General features: G+C 38.6%; 1 non-coding gene across 1 annotated transcript; it reads left to right on the top strand.

Annotated features, from left to right (window-relative positions):
• The first annotated feature begins 4,489 nt into the window (after positions 1 to 4,489).
• On the top strand, positions 4,490 to 4,562 carry trnar-ucg (transfer RNA arginine (anticodon UCG)). The gene has a single exon. It is a non-coding gene; the product is annotated as a tRNA-Arg (tRNA).
• Positions 4,563 to 13,038: the final 8,476 nt, after the last annotated feature.

Here is a 13,038-nt window from a genome sequence, read left to right as displayed (position 1 = left end):
TCTTCTTGCTTTGAAAAGCTAGGACATTGTTATAATATTTAATAATCTAAGAGTGCGAGGCCTGAGTAATATTGTGTCTGATTATGCATCACAAGATTGAGGGATAGCGTCTCTTCGTACTTGTTCAATATCACTAGCTTTACTCATTCGGACAGGTTCGCAATTTTCATGTCTATTGTGGTAAAACAACGTCTGCATGATGTCATATAAGTGTATATGAAACAGGCTGCGTGGCCTAATGGATAAGGTGTCTGACTTCGAATCAGAAGATTGATGTTTCCAGTCCCTTCGTGGTCGTTTAATTTCGTTAATTTGGACTTGTTTGCAATTTCCTGAAATAAGTCTTTGTTCTTGTTGCTTTGAAATGCTAGGACATTGTCATGCAACTTCAATGATCTAAGAATGCGAGACCTGTGAAATATTGTGTCTGATTCTGCATCACAAGATTGAGGGATAGCTTCTCTTCGTACTTGTTCAATATAACTAGCTTTCCTCATTCGGACCGGTTCACAATTTTGATGTCTATTGTTGCAAAACAACGTCTGAATGATGTCATATTGGATTATGTGGAGTAGAGTGTGTCGCCTAATGGATAAGGTGTTTGACTTCAAATCAGACGATTGAGGGTTTGACTCTCCTCGTTGTTGTTTAATTTCATTAGCTCAGCTATTTTGGACATGTTCGCAACTTCCCGAGATAAGGCTTTGTTCTTCTTGCTTTGAAAAGCTAGGACATTGTTATACAATTTAATAATCTAAGAGTGCGAGGCCTGAGTAATATTGTGTCTGATTATGCATCACAAGATTGAGGGATAGCGTCTCTTCATACTTGTTCAATATCACTAGCTTTCCTCATTCGGACAGGTTCGCAATTTTCATGTCTATTGTGGCAAAACAACGTCTGCATGATGTCATATAGGAGTGTATTTAACAGGTTGCGTGGCCTAATGGATAAGGCGTCTGACTTCGAATCAGAAGATTAAGGGTTCGACTCCCTTCGTGGTTGTTTAATTTCATAAACTCAGTTAATTTGGACTTGTTTGCAATTTGCGGAAATAAGTCTTTGTTCTTGTTGCTTTGAAATGCTAGAACATTGTCATGCAACTTCAATGATCTAAGAATGCGAGACCTGTGAAATATTGTGTCTGATTCTGCATCACAAGATTGAGGGATAGCGTCTCTTCGTACTTGTTCAATATAACTAGCTTTCCTCATTCGGACCGGTTCACAATTTTGATATCTATTGTTGCAAAACAACGTCTGAATGATGTCATATTGGATTATGTGGAGTAGAGTGTGTCGCCTAATGGATAAGGTGTTTGACTTCAAATCAGACGATTGAGGGTTTGACTCTCCTCGTTGTTGTTTAATTTCATTAGCACAGCTATTTTGGACATGTTCGCAACTTCCCGAGATAAGGCTTTGTTCTTCTTGCTTTGAAAAGCTAGGACATTGTTATAATATTTAATAATCTAAGAGTGCGAGGCCTGAGTAATATTGTGTCTGATTATGCATCACAAGATTGAGGGATAGCGTCTCTTCGTACTTGTTCAATATCACTAGCTTTCCTCATTCGGACAGGTTCGCAATTTTCATGTCTATTGTGGTAAAACAACGTCTGCATGATGTCATATAGGAGTATATGTAACAGGCTGCGTGGCCTAATGGATAAGGCGTCTGACTTCGAATCAGAAGATTGATGTTTCGAGTCCCTTCGTGGTCGTTTAATTTCGTTAATTTGGACTTGTTTGCAATTTCCTGAAATAAGTCTTTGTTCTTGTTGCTTTGAAATGCTAGAACATTGTCATGCAACTTCAATGATCTAAGAATGCGAGACCTGTGAAATATTGTGTCTGATTCTGCATCACAAGATTGAGGGATAGCTTCTCTTCGTACTTGTTCAATATAACTAGCTTTCCTCATTCGGACCGGTTCACAATTTTGATATCTATTGTTGCAAAACAACGTCTGAATGATGTCATATTGGATTATGTGGAGTAGAGTGTGTCGCCTAATGGATAAGGTGTTTGACTTCAAATCAGACGATTGAGGGTTTGACTCTCCTCGTTGTCGTTTAATTTCATTAGCACAGCTATTTTGGACATGTTCGCAACTTCCCGAGATAAGGCTTTGTTCTTCTTGCTTTGAAAAGCTAGGACATTGTTATAATATTTAATAATCTAAGAATGCGAGACCTGAGTAATATTGTGTCTGATTATGCATCACAAGATTGAGGGATAGCTTCTCTTCGTACTTGTTCAATATCACTAGCTTTCCTCATTCGGACAGGTTCGCAATTTTCATGTCTATTGTGGTAAAACAACGTCTGCATGATGTCATATAGGAGTATATGTAACAGGCTGCGTGGGCTAATGGATAAGGCGTCTGACTTCGAATCAGAAGATTGAGGGTTCGAGTCCCTTCGTGGTCTTTTAATTTCATAAACTCAGTTAATTTGGACTTGTTCGCAACTTCCCGAGATAAGGCTTTGTTCTTCTTGCTTTGAAAAGCTAGGACATTGTTATAATATTTAATAATCTAAGAGTGCGAGGCCTGAGTAATATTGTGTCTGATTATGCATCACAAGATTGAGGGATAGCGTCTCTTCGTACTTGTTCAATATCACTAGCTTTCCTCATTCGGACAGGTTCGCAATTTTCATGTCTATTGTGGTAAAACAACGTCTGCATGATGTCATATAAGTGTATATGAAACAGGCTGCGTGGCCTAATGGATAAGGTGTCTGACTTCGAATCAGAAGATTGATGTTTCGAGTCCCTTCGTGGTCGTTTAATTTCGTTAATTTGGACTTGTTTGCAATTTCCTGAAATAAGTCTTTGTTCTTGTTGCTTTGAAATGCTAGGACATTGTCATGCAACTTCAATGATCTAAGAATGCGAGACCTGTGAAATATTGTGTCTGATTCTGCATCACAAGATTGAGGGATAGCTTCTCTTCGTACTTGTTCAATATAACTAGCTTTCCTCATTCGGACCGGTTCACAATTTTGATGTCTATTGTTGCAAAACAACGTCTGAATGATGTCATATTGGATTATGTGGGGTAGAGTGTGTCGCCTAATGGATAAGGTGTTTGACTTCAAATCAGACGATTGAGGGTTTGACTCTCCTCGTTGTCGTTTAATTTCATTAGCACAGCTATTTTGGACATGTTCGCAACTTCCCGAGATAAGGCTTTGTTCTTCTTGCTTTGAAAAGCTAGGACATTGTTATAATATTTAATAATCTAAGAATGCGAGACCTGAGTAATATTGTGTCTGATTATGCATCACAAGATTGAGGGATAGCTTCTCTTCGTACTTGTTCAATATCACTAGCTTTCCTCATTCGGACAGGTTCGCAATTTTCATGTCTATTGTGGTAAAACAACGTCTGCATGATGTCATATAGGAGTATATGTAACAGGCTGCTTGGCCTAATGGATAAGGCGTCTGACTTCGAATCAGAAGATTGAGGGTTCGAGTCCCTTCGTGGTCTTTTAATTTCATAAACTCAGTTAATTTGGACTTGTTCGCAACTTCCCGAGATAAGGCTTTGTTCTTCTTGCTTTGAAAAGCTAGGACATTGTTATAATATTTAATAATCTAAGAGTGCGAGGCCTGAGTAATATTGTGTCTGATTATGCATCACAAGATTGAGGGATAGCGTCTCTTCGTACTTGTTCAATATCACTAGCTTTCCTCATTCGGACAGGTTCGCAATTTTCATGTCTATTGTGGCAAAACAACGTCTGCATGATGTCATATAGGAGTATATGTAACAGGCTGCTTGGCCTAATGGATAAGGCGTCTGACTTCGAATCAGAAGATTGATGTTTCGAGTCCCTTCGTGGTCGTTTAATTTCGTTAATTTGGACTTGTTTGCAATTTCCTGAAATAAGTCTTTGTTCTTGTTGCTTTGAAATGCTAGAACATTGTCATGCAACTTCAATGATCTAAGAATGCGAGACCTGTGAAATATTGTGTCTGATTCTGCATCACAAGATTGAGGGATAGCTTCTCTTCGTACTTGTTCAATATAACTAGCTTTCCTCATTCGGACCGGTTCACAATTTTGATATCTATTGTTGCAAAACAACGTCTGAATGATGTCATATTGGATTATGTGGAGTAGAGTGTGTCGCCTAATGGATAAGGTGTTTGACTTCAAATCAGACGATTGAGGGTTTGACTCTCCTCGTTGTCGTTTAATTTCATTAGCACAGCTATTTTGGACATGTTCGCAACTTCCCGAGATAAGGCTTTGTTCTTCTTGCTTTGAAAAGCTAGGACATTGTTATAATATTTAATAATCTAAGAATGCGAGACCTGAGTAATATTGTGTCTGATTATGCATCACAAGATTGAGGGATAGCTTCTCTTCGTACTTGTTCAATATCACTAGCTTTCCTCATTCGGACAGGTTCGCAATTTTCATGTCTATTGTGGTAAAACAACGTCTGCATGATGTCATATAGGAGTATATGTAACAGGCTGCGTGGCCTAATGGATAAGGCGTCTGACTTCGAATCAGAAGATTGAGGGTTCGAGTCCCTTCGTGGTCTTTTAATTTCATAAACTCAGTTAATTTGGACTTGTTCGCAACTTCCCGAGATAAGGCTTTGTTCTTCTTGCTTTGAAAAGCTAGGACATTGTTATAATATTTAATAATCTAAGAGTGCGAGGCCTGAGTAATATTGTGTCTGATTATGCATCACAAGATTGAGGGATAGCGTCTCTTCGTACTTGTTCAATATCACTAGCTTTCCTCATTCGGACAGGTTCGCAATTTTCATGTCTATTGTGGTAAAACAACGTCTGCATGATGTCATATAGGAGTATATGTAACAGGCTGCTTGGCCTAATGGATAAGGCGTCTGACTTCGAATCAGAAGATTGAGGGTTCGAGTCCCTTCGTGGTCTTTTAATTTCATAAACTCAGTTAATTTGGACTTGTTCGCAACTTCCCGAGATAAGGCTTTGTTCTTCTTGCTTTGAAAAGCTAGGACATTGTTATAATATTTAATAATCTAAGAGTGCGAGGCCTGAGTAATATTGTGTCTGATTATGCATCACAAGATTGAGGGATAGCGTCTCTTCGTACTTGTTCAATATCACTAGCTTTCCTCATTCGGACAGGTTCGCAATTTTCATGTCTATTGTGGTAAAACAACGTCTGCATGATGTCATATAAGTGTATATGAAACAGGCTGCGTGGCCTAATGGATAAGGTGTCTAACTTCGAATCAGAAGATTGATGTTTCGAGTCCCTTCGTGGTCGTTTAATTTCGTTAATTTGGACTTGTTTGCAATTTCCTGAAATAAGTCTTTGTTCTTGTTGCTTTGAAATGCTAGGACATTGTCATGCAACTTCAATGATCTAAGAATGCGAGACCTGTGAAATATTGTGTCTGATTCTGCATCACAAGATTGAGGGATAGCTTCTCTTCGTACTTGTTCAATATAACTAGCTTTCCTCATTCGGACCGGTTCACAATTTTGATGTCTATTGTTGCAAAACAACGTCTGAATGATGTCATATTGGATTATGTGGGGTAGAGTGTGTCGCCTAATGGATAAGGTGTTTGACTTCAAATCAGACGATTGAGGGTTTGACTCTCCTCGTTGTCGTTTAATTTCATTAGCACAGCTATTTTGGACATGTTCGCAACTTCCCGAGATAAGGCTTTGTTCTTCTTGCTTTGAAAAGCTAGGACATTGTTATAATATTTAATAATCTAAGAATGCGAGACCTGAGTAATATTGTGTCTGATTATGCATCACAAGATTGAGGGATAGCTTCTCTTCGTACTTGTTCAATATCACTAGCTTTCCTCATTCGGACAGGTTCGCAATTTTCATGTCTATTGTGGTAAAACAACGTCTGCATGATGTCATATAGGAGTATATGTAACAGGCTGCTTGGCCTAATGGATAAGGCGTCTGACTTCGAATCAGAAGATTGAGGGTTCGAGTCCCTTCGTGGTCTTTTAATTTCATAAACTCAGTTAATTTGGACTTGTTCGCAACTTCCCGAGATAAGGCTTTGTTCTTCTTGCTTTGAAAAGCTAGGACATTGTTATAATATTTAATAATCTAAGAGTGCGAGGCCTGAGTAATATTGTGTCTGATTATGCATCACAAGATTGAGGGATAGCGTCTCTTCGTACTTGTTCAATATCACTAGCTTTCCTCATTCGGACAGGTTCGCAATTTTCATGTCTATTGTGGTAAAACAACGTCTGCATGATGTCATATAAGTGTATATGAAACAGGCTGCGTGGCCTAATGGATAAGGTGTCTGACTTCGAATCAGAAGATTGATGTTTCGAGTCCCTTCGTGGTCGTTTAATTTCGTTAATTTGGACTTGTTTGCAATTTCCTGAAATAAGTCTTTGTTCTTGTTGCTTTGAAATGCTAGGACATTGTCATGCAACTTCAATGATCTAAGAATGCGAGACCTGTGAAATATTGTGTCTGATTCTGCATCACAAGATTGAGGGATAGCTTCTCTTCGTACTTGTTCAATATAACTAGCTTTCCTCATTCGGACCGGTTCACAATTTTGATGTCTATTGTTGCAAAACAACGTCTGAATGATGTCATATTGGATTATGTGGAGTAGAGTGTGTCGCCTAATGGATAAGGTGTTTGACTTCAAATCAGACGATTGAGGGTTTGACTCTCCTCGTTGTCGTTTAATTTCATTAGCACAGCTATTTTGGACATGTTCGCAACTTCCCGAGATAAGGCTTTGTTCTTCTTGCTTTGAAAAGCTAGGACATTGTTATAATATTTAATAATCTAAGAATGCGAGACCTGAGTAATATTGTGTCTGATTATGCATCACAAGATTGAGGGATAGCTTCTCTTCGTACTTGTTCAATATCACTAGCTTTCCTCATTCGGACAGGTTCGCAATTTTCATGTCTATTGTGGTAAAACAACGTCTGCATGATGTCATATAGGAGTATATGTAACAGGCTGCTTGGCCTAATGGATAAGGCGTCTGACTTCGAATCAGAAGATTGAGGGTTCGAGTCCCTTCGTGGTCTTTTAATTTCATAAACTCAGTTAATTTGGACTTGTTCGCAACTTCCCGAGATAAGGCTTTGTTCTTCTTGCTTTGAAAAGCTAGGACATTGTTATAATATTTAATAATCTAAGAGTGCGAGGCCTGAGTAATATTGTGTCTGATTATGCATCACAAGATTGAGGGATAGCGTCTCTTCGTACTTGTTCAATATCACTAGCTTTCCTCATTCGGACAGGTTCGCAATTTTCATGTCTATTGTGGTAAAACAACGTCTGCATGATGTCATATAAGTGTATATGAAACAGGCTGCGTGGCCTAATGGATAAGGTGTCTGACTTCGAATCAGAAGATTGATGTTTCGAGTCCCTTCGTGGTCGTTTAATTTCGTTAATTTGGACTTGTTTGCAATTTCCTGAAATAAGTCTTTGTTCTTGTTGCTTTGAAATGCTAGGACATTGTCATGCAACTTCAATGATCTAAGAATGCGAGACCTGTGAAATATTGTGTCTGATTCTGCATCACAAGATTGAGGGATAGCTTCTCTTCGTACTTGTTCAATATAACTAGCTTTCCTCATTCGGACCGGTTCACAATTTTGATGTCTATTGTTGCAAAACAACGTCTGAATGATGTCATATTGGATTATGTGGGGTAGAGTGTGTCGCCTAATGGATAAGGTGTTTGACTTCAAATCAGACGATTGAGGGTTTGACTCTCCTCGTTGTCGTTTAATTTCATTAGCACAGCTATTTTGGACATGTTCGCAACTTCCCGAGATAAGGCTTTGTTCTTCTTGCTTTGAAAAGCTAGGACATTGTTATAATATTTAATAATCTAAGAATGCGAGACCTGAGTAATATTGTGTCTGATTATGCATCACAAGATTGAGGGATAGCTTCTCTTCGTACTTGTTCAATATCACTAGCTTTCCTCATTCGGACAGGTTCGCAATTTTCATGTCTATTGTGGTAAAACAACGTCTGCATGATGTCATATAGGAGTATATGTAACAGGCTGCTTGGCCTAATGGATAAGGCGTCTGACTTCGAATCAGAAGATTGAGGGTTCGAGTCCCTTCGTGGTCTTTTAATTTCATAAACTCAGTTAATTTGGACTTGTTCGCAACTTCCCGAGATAAGGCTTTGTTCTTCTTGCTTTGAAAAGCTAGGACATTGTTATAATATTTAATAATCTAAGAGTGCGAGGCCTGAGTAATATTGTGTCTGATTATGCATCACAAGATTGAGGGATAGCGTCTCTTCGTACTTGTTCAATATCACTAGCTTTCCTCATTCGGACAGGTTCGCAATTTTCATGTCTATTGTGGTAAAACAACGTCTGCATGATGTCATATAAGTGTATATGAAACAGGCTGCGTGGCCTAATGGATAAGGTGTCTGACTTCGAATCAGAAGATTGATGTTTCGAGTCCCTTCGTGGTCGTTTAATTTCGTTAATTTGGACTTGTTTGCAATTTCCTGAAATAAGTCTTTGTTCTTGTTGCTTTGAAATGCTAGGACATTGTCATGCAACTTCAATGATCTAAGAATGCGAGACCTGTGAAATATTGTGTCTGATTCTGCATCACAAGATTGAGGGATAGCTTCTCTTCGTACTTGTTCAATATAACTAGCTTTCCTCATTCGGACCGGTTCACAATTTTGATGTCTATTGTTGCAAAACAACGTCTGAATGATGTCATATTGGATTATGTGGAGTAGAGTGTGTCGCCTAATGGATAAGGTGTTTGACTTCAAATCAGACGATTGAGGGTTTGACTCTCCTCGTTGTTGTTTAATTTCATTAGCTCAGCTATTTTGGACATGTTCGCAACTTCCCAAGATAAGGCTTTGTTCTTCTTGCTTTGAAAAGCTAGGACATTGTTATAATATTTAATAATCTAAGAATGCGAGACCTGAGTAATATTGTGTCTGATTATGCATCACAAGATTGAGGGATAGCTTCTCTTCGTACTTGTTCAATATCACTAGCTTTCCTCATTCGGACAGGTTCGCAATTTTCATGTCTATTGTGGTAAAACAACGTCTGCATGATGTCATATAGGAGTATATGTAACAGGCTGCGTGGCCTAATAGATAAGGCGTCTGACTTCGAATCAGAAGATTGAGGGTTCAAGTCCCTTCGTGGTCTTTTAATTTCATAAACTCAGTAAATTTGGACTTGTTCGCAACTCCCCGAGATAAGGCTTTGTTCTTCTTGCTTTGAAAAGCTAGGACATTGTTATAATATTTAATAATCTAAGAGTGCGAGGCCTGAGTAATATTGTGTCTGATTATGCATCACAAGATTGAGGGATAGCGTCTCTTCGTACTTGTTCAATATCACTAGCTTTCCTCATTCGGACAGGTTCGCAATTTTCATGTCTATTGTGGTAAAACAACGTCTGCATGATGTCATATAAGTGTATATGAAACAGGCTGCATGGCCTAATGGATAAGGTGTCTGACTTCGAATCAGAAGATTGATGTTTCGAGTCCCTTCGTGGTCGTTTAATTTCGTTAATTTGGACTTGTTTGCAATTTCCTGAAATAAGTCTTTGTTCTTGTTGCTTTGAAATGCTAGGACATTGTCATGCAACTTCAATGATCTAAGAATGCGAGACCTGTGAAATATTGTGTCTGATTCTGCATCACAAGATTGAGGGATAGCGTCTCTTCGTACTTGTTCAATATAACTAGCTTTCCTCATTCGGACCGGTTCACAATTTTGATATCTATTGTTGCAAAACAACGTCTGAATGATGTCATATTGGATTATGTGGAGTAGAGTGTGTCGCCTAATGGATAAGGTGTTTGACTTCAAATCAGACGATTGAGGGTTTGACTCTCCTCGTTGTCGTTTAATTTCATTAGCACAGCTATTTTGGACATGTTCGCAACTTCCCGAGATAAGGCTTTGTTCTTCTTGCTTTGAAAAGCTAGGACATTGTTATAATATTTAATAATCTAAGAATGCGAGACCTGAGTAATATTGTGTCTGATTATGCATCACAAGATTGAGGGATAGCTTCTCTTCGTACTTGTTCAATATCACTAGCTTTCCTCATTCGGACAGGTTCGCAATTTTCATGTCTATTGTGGTAAAACAACGTCTGCATGATGTCATATAGGAGTATATGTAACAGGCTGCTTGGCCTAATGGATAAGGCGTCTGACTTCGAATCAGAAGATTGAGGGTTCGAGTCCCTTCGTGGTCTTTTAATTTCATAAACTCAGTTAATTTGGACTTGTTCGCAACTTCCCGAGATAAGGCTTTGTTCTTCTTGCTTTGAAAAGCTAGGACATTGTTATAATATTTAATAATCTAAGAGTGCGAGGCCTGAGTAATATTGTGTCTGATTATGCATCACAAGATTGAGGGATAGCGTCTCTTCGTACTTGTTCAATATCACTAGCTTTCCTCATTCGGACAGGTTCGCAATTTTCATGTCTATTGTGGTAAAACAACGTCTGCATGATGTCATATAAGTGTATATGAAACAGGCTGCATGGCCTAATGGATAAGGTGTCTGACTTCGAATCAGAAGATTGATGTTTCGAGTCCCTTCGTGGTCGTTTAATTTCGTTAATTTGGACTTGTTTGCAATTTCCTGAAATAAGTCTTTGTTCTTGTTGCTTTGAAATGCTAGGACATTGTCATGCAACTTCAATGATCTAAGAATGCGAGACCTGTGAAATATTGTGTCTGATTCTGCATCACAAGATTGAGGGATAGCGTCTCTTCGTACTTGTTCAATATAACTAGCTTTCCTCATTCGGACCGGTTCACAATTTTGATATCTATTGTTGCAAAACAACGTCTGAATGATGTCATATTGGATTATGTGGAGTAGAGTGTGTCGCATAATGGATAAGGTGTTTGACTTCAAATCAGAAGATTGAGGGTTTGACTCTCCTCGTTGTTTTTTAATTTCATTAGCACAGCTATTTTGGACATGTTCGCAATTTCCCGAGATAAGGCTTTGTTCTTCTTGCTTTGAAAAGCTAGGACATTGTTATAATATTTAATAATCTAAGAGTGCGAGGCCTGAGTAATATTGTGTCTGATTATGCATCACAAGATTGAGGGATAGCGTCTCTTCATACTTGTTCAATATCACTAGCTTTCCTCATTCGGACAGGTTCGCAATTTTCATGTCTATTGTGGCAAAACAACGTCTGCATGATGTCATATAGGAGTGTATTTAACAGGTTGCGTGGCCTAATGGATAAGGCGTCTGACTTCGAATCACAAGATTAAGGGTTCGAGTCCCTTCGTGGTCGTTTAATTTCATAAACTCAGTTAATTTGGACTTGTTTGCAATTTGCGGAAATAAGTCTTTGTTCTTGTTGCTTTGAAATGCTAGAACATTGTCATGCAACTTCAATGATCTAAGAATGCGAGACCTGTGAAATATTGTGATTCTGCATCACAAGATTGAGGGATAGCGTCTCTTCGTACTTGTTCAATATAACTAGCTTTCCTCATTCGGACCGGTTCACAATTTTGATATCTATTGTTGCAAAACAACGTCTGAATGATGTCATATTGGATTATGTGGAGTAGAGTGTGTCGCCTAATGGATAAGGTGTTTGACTTCAAATCAGACGATTGAGGGTTTGACTCTCCTCGTTGTTGTTTAATTTCATTAGCACAGCTATTTTGGACATGTTCGCAATTTCCCGAGATAAGGCTTTGTTCTTCTTGCTTTGAAAAGCTAGGACATTGTTATAATATTTAATAATCTAAGAGTGCGAGGCATGAGTAATATTGTGTCTGATTATGCATCACAAGATTGAGGGATAGCGTCTCTTCGTACTTGTTCAATATCACTAGCTTTCCTCATTCGGACAGGTTCGCAATTTTCATGTCTATTGTGGTAAAACAACGTCTGCATGATGTCATATAGGAGTATATGTAACAGGCTGCGTGGCCTAATGGATAAGGCGTCTGACTTCGAATCAGAAGATTGAGGGTTCGAGTCCCTTCGTGGTAGTTTAATTTCATAAACTCAGTTAATTTGGACTTGTTCGCAACTTCCCGAGATAAGGCTTTGTTCTTCTTGCTTTGAAAAGCTAGGACATTGTTATAATATTTAATCATCTAAGAGTGCGAGGCATGAGTAATATTGTGTCTGATTATGCATCACAAGATTGAGGGATAGCGTCTCTTCGTACTTGTTCAATATCACTAGCTTTCCTCATTCGGACAGGTTCGCAATTTTCATGTCTATTGTGGTAAAACAACGTCTGCATGATGTCATATAGGTGTAAATGAAACTGGCTGCGTGGTCTAATGGATAAGGCGTCTGTCTTCGAATCAGAAGATTGAGGGTTCGAGTCCCTTCGTGGTCGTTTAATTTCGTAAACTCAGTTAATTTGGACTTGTTTGCAATTTCCTGAAATAAGTCTTTGTTCTTGTTGCTTTGAAATGCTAGGACATTGTCATGCAACTTCAATGATCTAAGAATGCGAGACCTGTGAAATATTGTGTCTGATTCTGCATCACAAGATTGAGGGATAGCTTCTCTTCGTACTTGTTCAATATAACTAGCTTTCCTCATTCGGACCGGTTCACAATTTTGATGTCTATTGTTGCAAAACAACGTCTGAATGATGTCATATTGGATTATGTGGAGTAGAGTGTGTCGCCTAATGGATAAGGTGTTTGACTTCAAATCAGACGATTGAGGGTTTGACTCTCCTCGTTGATGTTTAATTTCATTAGCACAGCTATTTTGGACATGTTCGCAATTTCCCGAGATAAGGCTTTGTTCTTCTTGCTTTGAAAAGCTAGGACATTGTTATAATATTTAATAATCTAAGAATGCGAGACCTGAGTAATATTGTGTCTGATTCTGCATCACAAGATTGAGGGATAGCTTCTCTTCGTACTTGTTCAATATAACTAGCTTTCCTCATTCGGACCGGTTCACAATTTTGATGTCTATTGTTGCAAAACAACGTCTGAATGATGTCATATTGGATTATGTGGAGTAGAGTGTG

The sequence above is a fragment of the Salvelinus alpinus genome, chromosome 25 (assembly GCF_045679555.1).
Source record: "Salvelinus alpinus chromosome 25, SLU_Salpinus.1, whole genome shotgun sequence".
In the NCBI taxonomy this organism is placed as follows: Eukaryota; Metazoa; Chordata; class Actinopteri; order Salmoniformes; family Salmonidae; genus Salvelinus; species Salvelinus alpinus.
The sequence above is the reverse complement of the archived record's forward strand: the minus strand, read 5'-3'. Positions and strand labels throughout refer to the sequence as shown.